The sequence below is a fragment of the Cervus canadensis genome, chromosome 4 (genome assembly GCF_019320065.1).
Source record: "Cervus canadensis isolate Bull #8, Minnesota chromosome 4, ASM1932006v1, whole genome shotgun sequence".
NCBI classification, from domain to species: domain Eukaryota; kingdom Metazoa; phylum Chordata; class Mammalia; order Artiodactyla; family Cervidae; genus Cervus; species Cervus canadensis.
Genome location: NC_057389.1, coordinates 16,945,400 through 16,957,947, shown reverse-complemented (window position 1 = coordinate 16,957,947; position 12,548 = coordinate 16,945,400). Strand labels below are relative to the sequence as shown.

Sequence of the window (12,548 nt, the reverse complement as noted above, 5' to 3'; positions counted from 1 at the left end):
ACCTACTGACTTCCCCAGTATAAACACTGCAAGACATGTCAGCAGCATGTTATAGCTAGGCATGTATCACCTCATTTAATCCCTGAATTACTAACTTTGTGAAGGGGCATTATCCCTTCATGGATTCATGGATTCAGAAAGGTCAAGTTATTTGTCACGATTCACATAGCTAGTAGGAGATAAGGACAAATAGGAAGCCAGATCATTTTACTTCAAGTCCAATACTTTTTCTGGTATACAGTGTCTGTGTTCTACCGAAAGTAGCAACACCTCACATCACATCTGGTTTCACTTAATTCATTTACCAAGTACGAGTGATTATTATGTGCACAATGTTTCATCAGTGTAAAAAAAAAATATTGTTCTTTTTTTTTCCCAACATAAAAAACAGTGGTTCTTTGCCATCTCTTTCCCCTCCACCGGCCCCTAAATGAGTTTGCTTCCAAAAGTCTCAGCCCTTAGATATCCTCCTTTTATATTCTCTCCTCAGTCACATTTATGGGTTTTAACTTGTTCCTCTTTGTTAATGATTCTTTCTCAATCTGACTGCAACTTCACACCTGATTACTACTTCCTTTGGCTTACATGTTTACAGATAATCTCTTTTATAGATATTTTTCTACTTTCTTTAACCAAACCAATCGACAACTAAATTTCCCATATATACTCAAAGTACAACAATCTGCCTTTTCAACTTTGTCACCAATAACACCAGTGTCCTGCACAAATTCAACCAAATATTTATATATCAAATATAGATGTATTACAGGTATAGAAAGGAAGTAGTAGGGGGAACGTGGGCACGTGTGAGTGGAAGGAGTGAAGGTAGTGTCCATTTCTCAGACATGTGACACTGAGCAAGACTTTTTAACTCTGTAAAATGAAGGGTTAGATTAGATATTAAATTCTTCTAAATTTAAAACTCTGTGTTCCTTGGATCTCCTACTACTTCCTATGTGCAATCACTAAAGCAGAAAAATTCTTTCTATTACAGTTTCTCTGAATTCCCTCCTGATTCTCTTAAGACAGAAATCCTTAACCTGGCTGCACATCGTGATCACCTGGGATACTTGAAAAGACACTGATGTCCTGTGGCCTCCATTCTCCCACAGATTCTGAAGTCATTAGTCTAAGGTACAGGTTGAGCTGAGGGCAATAGTTCCTAAACTTTGTTGAACATTTAGAATAACCTGGGAAACAGGCAACACTTCAGTCTCACTGTCTGGGGGTGGGTGTCAGGCACTACTATTATCCAAAAATAACTCAAGCAATTCAACATCAGCGAAGTATAGGAGAAAACAAAAGGAGGTCTGAAGCAGCAGCCATGTTTAAGGTATTTCAATTTATTTCAACTAAGAATTTAGTCTCATACAGTTTGGGGAGATGGGAAGGGGGGAGATGAATTTATGCTCTTAAGTACTGTTATATATTTACATAAAGATTTAAAAACTTTTGTAGAGAGTTGATAATTATGTGTTTAATACCTTGCCTTATCTGTAAATGGCACTCAAAACATTCAACTGATTTACTGCCAAGTTTGTAGAAGAAAGAAGATAGACAAACTTTGAAATTTATTATTTTAGCATATTTTACAAAGATGGTTAGGAAAGATTTTTTTAAAATTTTATCAAATGGTAGTATGATTTTTATTTCATTGTAGAATAAGGTAAGAAAACCATGAAGGGAAATGAATTTTTACACTAAAAACTAAGAAAACAGTATTCTATCTTAGGCAATTATGATTGGCAACCACTTGCAGCACACTTAATGATGCACCATTGTAAGCTCAAGTTATTAGTTTAAACATTACTATAATTTCTGGTCTCTGTCAATCTTTTTATGTTTATCCTGCCTCCAGCACTCCAATTTCTATAAGATGCCCTAAATTTCTGGGATTACAATAAGATAAATAAATACACTATCCATCCTTTTCCTCCATTTTACTTGTGCTGGTGTGATATAAATAATTTACACGGATTATTTCACTTAACTTTATTTTACTGTGAGCCTGCAAGCTGGTACTACTGCTAACCCCCTGCATTTTCAGATGAGGAAACTGCGGATTAGCAAGGCTGGGTAATTAAAAGTGAAAATATATGTAGATCATAATTTTTCCTGGTGAAATATATAATAAATACAGATATACACATCAATAGTTATATAGCTTTGGGGAAAAATTTGGAAGGATATACATCAAAAAGTGAATCAAGATTACTACCTCTGGCATGGGATAAGAGCAGGGGCAGAATTTTTCATTTATTATTTTTTTAACTGCAAGGACTGTGTATAATTTTTTTCCTTTTCCTTTTTTTTTTTTTTAAAGCATTTTCCTAAGTAACTTTTTAAAAGTGAAAAAGAAATAAAAAACATGGTTACCTATCTGAATGCACATATAGGCATCCTTTAAGTGAAACATGGAAAGACATATAGATGGCCAACAGGCACATAAAAAGATGTTCAACATCGCTAATTATTAGAGAAATGCAAATGAAAACTACAATGAAGTATCACCTCACAGAGATGGCCAGTCAGAATGGCCATTGTTATAAAGTCTACAAATAGTAAATGCTGGAGAGGGTGAGAGGAAAAGGAACCCTCTTCCACTGTTGGTGGGAAATGAATGCAAACACTAGGAAAACAGTATGGAGGTTCCTTAAAAATCCAAAAATAGAGTTGCCCTATGATCGAGCAATCCCACTCCTGGGCATATATCCAGAGAAAACTCTTAAATCTGGAGAAAACTCAATTTAGAAAGATACGTGCGCCCCAGTGTTCATAGCAGCACTATTTACAATGGAAAAAACAGAAGCAACCTAAGTGTCCACTGACAGATGAACAGATAAAGAAATTTTTCAAAAGATACAGTCATGTAAACAAAGAATGCTAGAAGTCATTTTCCCCATAGGATGGCAAATTTTACACTGCTACAAATTGCAATGTCTTACTCTGTTTGGTCATTATAATACTGATGAGTAAAAGATACCAAGGTGACAGAAGATATTTTATATTATGATAATGTGACATAATAATTTGCCACTTCTTCCTTAATATGTTACATACACACAGTACTGTACTAGATGGTGATGTTAAGCAACTACCTTAAAGATCTTGGCGAATGAGAAGCTTATAATTTTTTTTTCACCATATCCAAACTGAAGCTGCAGTAAATAGAATATATCTAAATGAATCACATTGGGTAAACAATGACCATAACATAAGTATTACAATGTGTTCACATCTCCCCTGACATGCTAGGACAGACTAGTTTAGGGTTCCTACGTTCAGGCAACTGAAGTGATTTTCTGAAGTCACATAGCTAATTAAATGTACCTGTGGCACAGTAAACATGGCTACAAAAACACTGGGGGTCTAAGTCACCTCTTCTTGAACCTGGGCTACTTATGCTTGCTTTGATCAAAAGAGTAAGACGAAATGCTGGAGAGGGTGTGGAGAAGTGGGAACCCGCCTGCACTACTGGTGGGAATGTAAATTGGTACAGCCACTGTGGATAACAGTATGCAGGTTACTCAGAATACTATAAATAGAATTACCATACGACCCAATAATCCCACACTTGGGCATATACTCAGCAAAAACCATAATTCAAAATGATACACGCACCCCAATGTTCACTGCAGCACTGTTTACAGTAGTTGGGACACAGAAGCAACCTAAATGTCCAGCAACAGAGGAATGGATAATGATGTGGTATATATATATATATATATACACACAATGGAATATTACTCACCCATTAGAAGGAACAAAATAGTGCCATTTGCAGAGACATGGATAGACCTAGAGATTGTTATACAGAGCGAAATAAGTCAGAAAGAGAAAAACAAATATCATAATAATATTGCTTATACATGGAATCTAGAAAAATGGTACAGGCGAACTAATTTGCAAAGCAGAGACAAACACACAGGTGGAGAGAACAAACTTATGGATACCAAGGGGGAAAAACGAGGTGGGATGAATTGGGAGATTGGGTTTGACCTATACACACCACTATTGTATAAAATAGATGACTAAGGGGAGCAGTTCCCTGCATAACACAGGGGATTCTACTCAGTGCTCTGTGGTGACCTAAACGGGAAGGAAATCTAAAAAGAGAGGATATATGTACACATATGGGCTTCCTAGGTGGCGCTAGTGCTAAAGAAGCCCCAGCCAATGCAGGAGACATGAGATGCGGGTTTCATCCCTCGGTGGGGAAGATCCCCTGGAGGAGGGCATGGCAACCTACTCCAGTATTCCTGCCTGGAGGATCCCTTGGACAGAGGAGCCTGATGGGCTACAGTCCATGGGGTCACAAAGAGATGGACACAGCTGAGGCAGCTGAGCACGCGTGTACATATAACTGATTCACTCTGCCGCGGAGCAGAAACAAGCACAGCGTCGTAGAGCAACGACAATCCAATAAAAATTAAAAGGATATGATGAAGGCGACACCATGCCAGTTCCATGCCTGACGTCTAAGAGAACTGGCAGTTTCTGCGCTCTTCCTTACACGAGCCATCACGTATGAAGTCTGATACCTGGAGACTGCCACGCCACGAGATACTAAAAGAGCAGCATGTGTGCTAGGCTGCTTCAGCCGTGTCCGACTCTCTGCGACCCTGTGGACTGCAGCATGCCAGGCTCTTCTGTCCATGGGATTTTCCAGGCAAGAATACTGAAGTGGGTTGCCAACTCCTTTTCCGGGGGATTTTCTCTAACTACTTAAAGGACCAACTTCTAACTATATCACATTTAAAGAACGTTTAACTTTCATGATACTCCAGGAGAGTGAAAAGCTCCATGAGAGCTGGGATTTGGGGCTATTCTCTGCTATATCCCCACTATCTAGAACAGTGCTTCATGTATGTGTACACACACATATATGCTATATATGACAATGATACACACACACATATATGATGCTCAAATAAATGCTAAATGAATGAACAAGTATTCTACAAACAAGTAGTAGGGAAAAAACCTCAACTTATCTGTTACCACTTAAGAAAAATATATCTCCAATGCAGTTGGTGGAAAAATAATCTCAAGATAAGACAAAGTAAAATTTGAAGAAAAACCCTAATCCTACTCCATTAATTCAAGGTATACACTACTAAAGACCAGCTTTTCTGGTTTTCCAAGTATCTTTACTTTCCTTCTTTCTGTTATAGAATCAGCTTCATGATTATCTGATTGGAGACATTAATTTTATTAATAAGCACAACTTATGATATAAAGTTTTATAGCTCACAGTACAAAAATACAGAATGCAATACACTGAAAATGTCTTTCATTTGCCAAGCCATGCTTGCATATTCCATAAACAGATAAGATTTCATTCCTGCCTCAGACACTCAATTTCTAATACTTAAGTATAATTTTAATATGCCTTATACCCTGGCAAACATGGCATATTAAACTTTGATTCTGAAGAAAATAAAAAAGAGTGCTTTCTTTTGCTTTCATCTTTGTGCATTTATTTAGGTGCTTCACGGAGCAAAACCCACTTCGGCAAAAATCCACTGTGGATTGGTGGTTCACTCCAGATGGGCTGTGGTGGATGTGATAAAATGCAAATACGGATTTCTTCAATGCTAATTCTTCAAGAAAGAAGCCAATCCTAAGGCAGCATGTGTGGCGCAAATGAGGATATTAACAACACGTGGCTTGAACGAAGTTTTTTTTTGTTTGTTTATTTGTTTTAAATACTAACAAGCTTCTAGTTCAAAGGAACTCTATTAAGCCCAGGTAGGCATGTGACAGGCCAGGGGAGAAGGTGTACAAGAGAATAAATGTAAAAGGGAAGGTGACGAGAAGAGTGAGATCAAGATGAGGATAAATTCATCTCAAGAGATCTGAATGGGACAACATGAGCAAAGGCAGAGGAAGAAAACAAGGCGTGAGACTCAGCTCTGCTGGAACGCAGGCAGCGGGGGAAAAGGTGCACCCTGCGACAGAGCGAGCCTGGCGTCTGCCGGAAAGGACCAGCTTCTCCAAGAGACAAAGCAGCAGAGAACTCAACAGGTGCTGGTAGCAGTGAAAGTGTGCGGGAGTAGAAAGGCGAGTCGGAGAAGAATCCAGAGACAGGAGGGAGAGAGTAAAAAATGCATACATTCCCAGGGTACATTTTACCATCTGTATTTTTAAAGCATCCTCAGCAAATCAGAACTTGGGAGAGAATGGGGAAGGGCTGAGCTTTGAAGGAGTATCTGCATCAGAGACCTGGGCTTCACTCTGTTGTGGGGGAGGGGGTCCACTAGTACTCTGGACTAGTCCACATCTGGACTGACAACACCCCCCTCGCTCCTCCCACCTCCCCATTCTCCCTGGAGTAGGGGTGCCCACCTGTGTGACTGGTGAGCTGCTCTTTGCGACTCAGTCTCTTCCTCCCATCTGGGCAGCCAGATGCCTATGTGCGGTGCGGTGCTTAGTCACTTCAGCTGTGTCTGACTCTTTGCGACCCCATGGGCTGTAGCCCACCAGGCTCCTCTGTCCATGGGGATTCTCCAGGCAGGAATACTGGTGTGGGTTGCCATTTTCTTCTCCAGGGGATCTTCCCAACCCAGGGACTGAACCCAGGTCTCCCGTATTGCAGGCGGATTCTTTGCCATCTGAGCCGCCAGGGAAGCCCCAGATGCCTGTAGAAAGGATACATTCTCTGCTGCTCTGTGCCATAAGCTCACAGGATGAGCCTACTGGTAAATCTGCTGAATTCTGGGGAAAATAATCCACCTGGATAGTAGAACGAACTCATTCCTCAATCTACTATTTATGAGTTATAAAGATGATACACCGATCCCTATCATGTTACTTTTTTTCTCTCAACTGGTTCTAAATTTGGGTGGAGAAAAGACAGGCACAGCCCAATTTCAGAGGTGTTAAAATATAAGAAAATGGGCATCTTTGAATTGACGAAACATGGTAACTTGATACGCTAATACTGACTTGCTAATTTGTGTGAGTGCATACTTGTATGAGGGCTTCTCTCATAGCTCAGTTGGTAAAGAATCTGCCTGCAGTGCTCGATTCCTGAGTCGGGAAAATCCACTGGAGAAGGAAATGACAATCTACTCCAGTATTCTTGCCTGGAAAATCCCATGAACAGAGGAAACTGGCGGGTTACAGTCCATGGGGTCACAAGAGTCGGACACGACTTAGCGACTAAACCACCACCACTATATTTGTATGACAAAGAAGGGGAGAGGAAGAGAAAGGGAAAGAAGAAAAGAGAGGACAGAGATTACTAATGTTCAAACATCTGTTCTCCAAATAAGAGCTTACCTACGCATACCCTTGTGTTTCCTTTAGACACAGAGACTCTGCCTGGGTTTCAATTATAAAACTGACATCACCAAACCATGTGTTTTTGTCACACTGGAATACAACTTTCAGTCCAGCAGAACTGGAAGTTATGAAGTTAAGGTTATATATCCACTTAGGCTTAGAAATTAGGGTAAATTTTGTAAATTAACACCTTCGATTACTTTTCTACAACTCTGGGAAAATTGCTGAGATTGGTCTTTCACATCAGCCTCATTGTAATGCTGTTAATCCAAAATATGAAATGGGAAAAATGGGAGAATTGTTTAAGGAGGAAGAACAGAGGTGATTCAGGAGTTTGATTTTTCACTCTGAGACTTCATTAGTTTGACTGAAGTGTTTATTGTGAGTATCCTGAATGTCCAATGGATCTGCATTAACTTTAAATTCAAATTCACCCATAGGCAAATATAAATGAGACTTGGATGTTTACCCTACTACTTATTCTCACCTTTTGTAAAATATGGTGACCTAACAATTATCTCAATAACAAGATATTGGATCTTGTAGTATTTCTGTGTGCAGCACTTTAAAGCCCAAGGCATACAAGTGAAATATACTGATACGCACACAAGTTATATGGCTCCTTTACTATCTAAAAAGGGCCAAAGACATCTAAATGAACATATCATAGCAGATTTTTTTTAAAATGCGGTTTTATGACTTTTAGATCATAACAGTTCTATCAGTTTAAACTTTTATCTTTTGTGCAAATGATGTGTTAATACTGGACACAAAGCACAAAGAAACTACAGCTTTAGAAAAGTATTTCATAAAAGTTCCAGGTATAACTAAGGGAACTTTGCATTCGTTACTAATAAAAAATACTGCAGTAACAACAAAAATATTGATGGGATACGTGAGAAGAGTACCAAGGCATGTACTAGGGTATATAATAGAAGAAAGAATATTTTTACACTCTCCTTTGCACCTATTTTCTGTATAAAAATAGGCAGCTTATTAGTTCTTCAATGCAGCACAGAGTCAACTGGTAGTCCTTAAAGTCTATAAACAGAAAAACTTTGAAGAAAAATACCCTTTTTGGTAAGTCTCCAAATTACAGAAAAAAGTGGAAAAGTCTTAATTCTAATACATTCTTATATTAAAATTTATACTTTTCTACCATCATATACATATCCAGGATCAAGTTTCCAATCAAGCTACAATTTCCAAACACTGTAAAATAATTCTGTTCTTTTCATATCAATGCATTTTCATTTTCACTAGAACTAATTACCTTTAAATAAATGATTCAGAGATGTCAAAAGCGACTCTCAGGGAATGTTTCAAGAGGTCCCAGTTTCCTGAATTATAGCCTAGAACATCTGCTTAGCAATCTGGCAAGTAGTATGAAGCCAAACAGAGCATCTCATATATAGTAGTGGTATCTGACCTCAAGAATATGACAGCTGGCTATTTGCCTATAACCTTTATTCTGTAAAAAATCTAAAATTCTGTATGCAAGACAGACTAGTAAAGACAAGAGTGCCAACACCAGAAGCATGGAGTGTAAAAGGAAAACAAGTCGCTTTAGGAAAGTAGAATTATTGGCTTCTTCATGCCGAAGGAATTAGAAAATATCGTTAAAAGAACTTTACTTACCAAAAAAATTTTAAAGAAACATAACTTGATTTTTCTTTTAACACAGAAAAAAATAAAAAAGTTAAACTTGTTCTAAAATTGGATAAAATAAAATTAAACTTAAATTGGACCCTCCCAGGAATGAAGTGCTTAAGATACAAACTGTCAGAAGCATTCCAGGATAGAATCAGTTAGAAAAGAAATGAGTTTATCAACTGTGTAAGTACAAATGAATGAAGGCAAAAGGAGAAGAAGGCAGGAGAGGATGAGATGGTTAGACAGTATCACCGACTCAATGGACATGAACTTGAGCAAACTCTGGGAGATAGTAGAGGACAGGGATGCCTGGTGTGCTGCAGTCCATTAGGTTGCAAAGAGTCGGACGCTACTTACCAACTGAACAAGTATAAATGAATTCACTTCAAATAAGCCACCTGACATAGACTTTTAAACCAGCCATAAACACACCAGCAGGAGGGGGCCCATAAGTGGACTGGTAAGTACAGCAAGTAAACATCACACTGTTGTAAGACACTAGCAGTTTCCATCTGATCTTCACTAACAGCAGAGTTATGACATGAACCTGACCAGAGAGGAAATCAAACTTAGTTCATCTAATCAAGATGAATAGATCTGGGGATTTTTAACTAGTCTCAGATTCAACATCTAGAAACATATCAATCTTTCACGAGGTCCAATCCTTTAAGATCATGTCTGACAACCAGTTACTAATAAGGTATACGCAATTTACAAAATCTCTTAATGGAAAGGGACTTGCAATTTCTCACTATTTACTATATTATCATGAAATTTTAGATTATTTCAAAAGTGAAAGCAAATATGCTCGACAGTATGTAGGTCATGACAAAGCATTTTTATGAGAGCTGGTATTGGATGATTACAATAAGGACAATGGAAAAAACCATCAAGATACAGAATTGGGGGTTATATTTGAGGCAACAGAGGAAGCCTTAAACAAGTCCCACTTACCCAGCAGTCAGACTGTGAAACCCCCAGTCATGCAATACTCTTGAACCTGGAAAAGTATATCTAACCGTGTTCACAGTAATCTTCACGTTTTATATGGTAGTAGATATGCCAGTAGGTAAAAACTACCTTTACTATAATCAGACCTCAAACAATTCAAGAACGACTTCCATGTGAAGAGACTGCAAAGAAACTTCAATAGGCAATTAGGAACTAGGAAGAAGGCTTTTAGAAAGAAGAAAAAGCGAGACAAGAAGTGATGTAATAAGTGTACAGGCTAAGTTCAAGGAATGGAAAGTATTTCAAGTGAAGCTCACAATATATCTGCAAGAGGAAAATCAAAGTTCTGTGATAACCCAGAGTGGGCTCAGGCTGTACCTCAGTGTAAGACGACCCTCAACTACACGAACTGCCTAGTTTCCAGGTGCATCTTCCAATTCAGCCAATATTTTGTTTCTAGTAAAATTTCAACTGAAATATTACCTATACACAGAAAAGTGCACAAACTTTAAGTATACAGCCCAATAAGTTTTCACAAAGTGAACACACGGAGCTAACAAATTTTTTTAAAATGGGCACTTCTAGCACCCTAGAAGCCCTTGTCATGAATCCCCCTTTGAGCATAAATACTACCTTGATTTCTAACACCATGTATTAGTTTTGCTTGTTTTTGAACTTTATATGAATGGAATCATAAAATTTATACTCTTTCTGATTGGCTCCTTTAACATAACAGTAAGTTGGAAAGGTTCATCTAATACCTTGTTGCATATACCTTGTAAGTTTAATACAACATACCTTGTAAGTTTAATCTTATTACAATATAATATTCTATTGTGTAAAGATAGCAGATTCAAATTTGCAGTTAGAAAAAAGAACTATATTTCTAGAATACTTAGATAATAATTAGACAAAAATCAGAATTACCATTCTACTACTGATGAGCACTGAGACAGTTTCGGTTTTAAGTCACATAAATAGTGCTGCACTGAACATACTCATTACAAACTGTGGCGTGCTGGAGCTAACACATACTGGTTCATGGGAAATCATTGCTAAATTTTCAGGAATTCTGTGAATCAGCTGTTACACAAAGCCACCATTAAAAATTAAATTACATAATCTTACAAATACATGCCAACAAAGGTCCGTCTAGTCAAAGCTATGGTCTTTCCAGTAGTCATGTATGGATGTGAAAGTGGGACTATAAAGAAAGCTGAGCGCCAAAGAACTGATGCTTCTGATCTGTGGTGTTGGAGGAGACTCTTCAGAGTCCCTTGGACTGCAAGAAGATCCAACCAGTCCATCCTAAAGGATATCAGTCCTGGGTATTCATTGGAAGGACTGATGTTAAAGCTGAAACTCCAATACTTTGGCCACCTGATGTGAAGAACTGATTCATTTGAAAAGACCCTGATTCTGGGAAAGATTGGAGGCAGGAGGAGAAGGGGATGACAGAGGATGAGATGGTTGGATGGCATCACCGACTCAATGGACATGAGTCTGAGTAAATTCCGGGAGTTAGTGATGGACAGGGAGGCCTGGCGTGCTGCAGTCCATGGGGTCGCAAAGAGTTGGACATGACTGAGCGACTGAACTGAACAAATACATACAACATAAATGTAATAAACACTCATCACTTCCTATTTATTTTACTATATTTTACTATTATCTGTGCTCTCAGTTATTAATGTCTATTGTATTTGTAGGGTGGAAGTAACACATAATTATGAAATATTGTATATTTCTTCTCAACTCTATGTTCAGTAACAATAGACTGGCAAGCTTGAAATCATCCATGGCTTTTATACGAGTATTTATACCATAGAAATTGACAAACACTACAAATCAGGGCTTCATTTATTGTTTTGGTGATAGTCTAGACTTAAGAACATGAAGTCAAAATGTTAATTATACAGATTAAATTTAATAGTTTGTCTTGTCTGTAGCTGTGACACTATGAATCACATATAATATTAAGTACACATTGTTTAAATATTTGGAAACTATAACCCAAGGCACTCACATGGTTACTGAATAAATGAAGTTTGGACATATGTCTTTGTTTCACTTCTATTTTAGTGTCAATATAATGAATATATCAGTTTTTGTTCAAATCACATCACAATTGGCAATGTTTGTTGTAACCACAGGATGGCTATAGATGCAAGATTTTGGCAAAAATCAACAAAAGCATCCTATGTGAGTCAAGTGGGAAGAATATGGTGGCATATACACCTCAAAAACAGCATGTCTGAAATAAGATTTTCAACTCCCTGAGTGTTAAAAAATACCACTCCTCTTGAGTATTCCTCAACTCGGTCAATGATAACTACCACCTCCCCTATGACACAAATCAGAAATCCAGGTATCATGCTTAAGGGTTTTATTTCTTTCACTTCCCACAGACAATCAATCATCATCGTAGCTCTTATATCTCTCCAGTTCTATTCATTCCCCCCCCCCCCCCCCGTTCCTCAGTTTAATCTACCATTTTTGCTCACGTGTGTTATGTTGATAATATCTTACTGGTCACTGAAGCCACTGTTCAGGTTTGCGCCAGAATTAACCACCTAAAACACAATTTGACATGTCATTTCCCTATTTAGACACTATTCAATGCTGCTCTATAAGCCTTAAAACGATTTATAAATACC

The 12,548-nt window shown here is 38.0% G+C and overlaps 1 protein-coding gene across 10 annotated transcripts in view; it reads right to left on the bottom strand.

Annotated features, from left to right (window-relative positions):
- FAM172A (family with sequence similarity 172 member A) overlaps positions 1-12,548 on the bottom strand; it is a 395,725-nt gene that overhangs the window by 259,224 nt on the left and 123,953 nt on the right. The gene's annotated exons all lie outside the window — the stretch shown is intronic.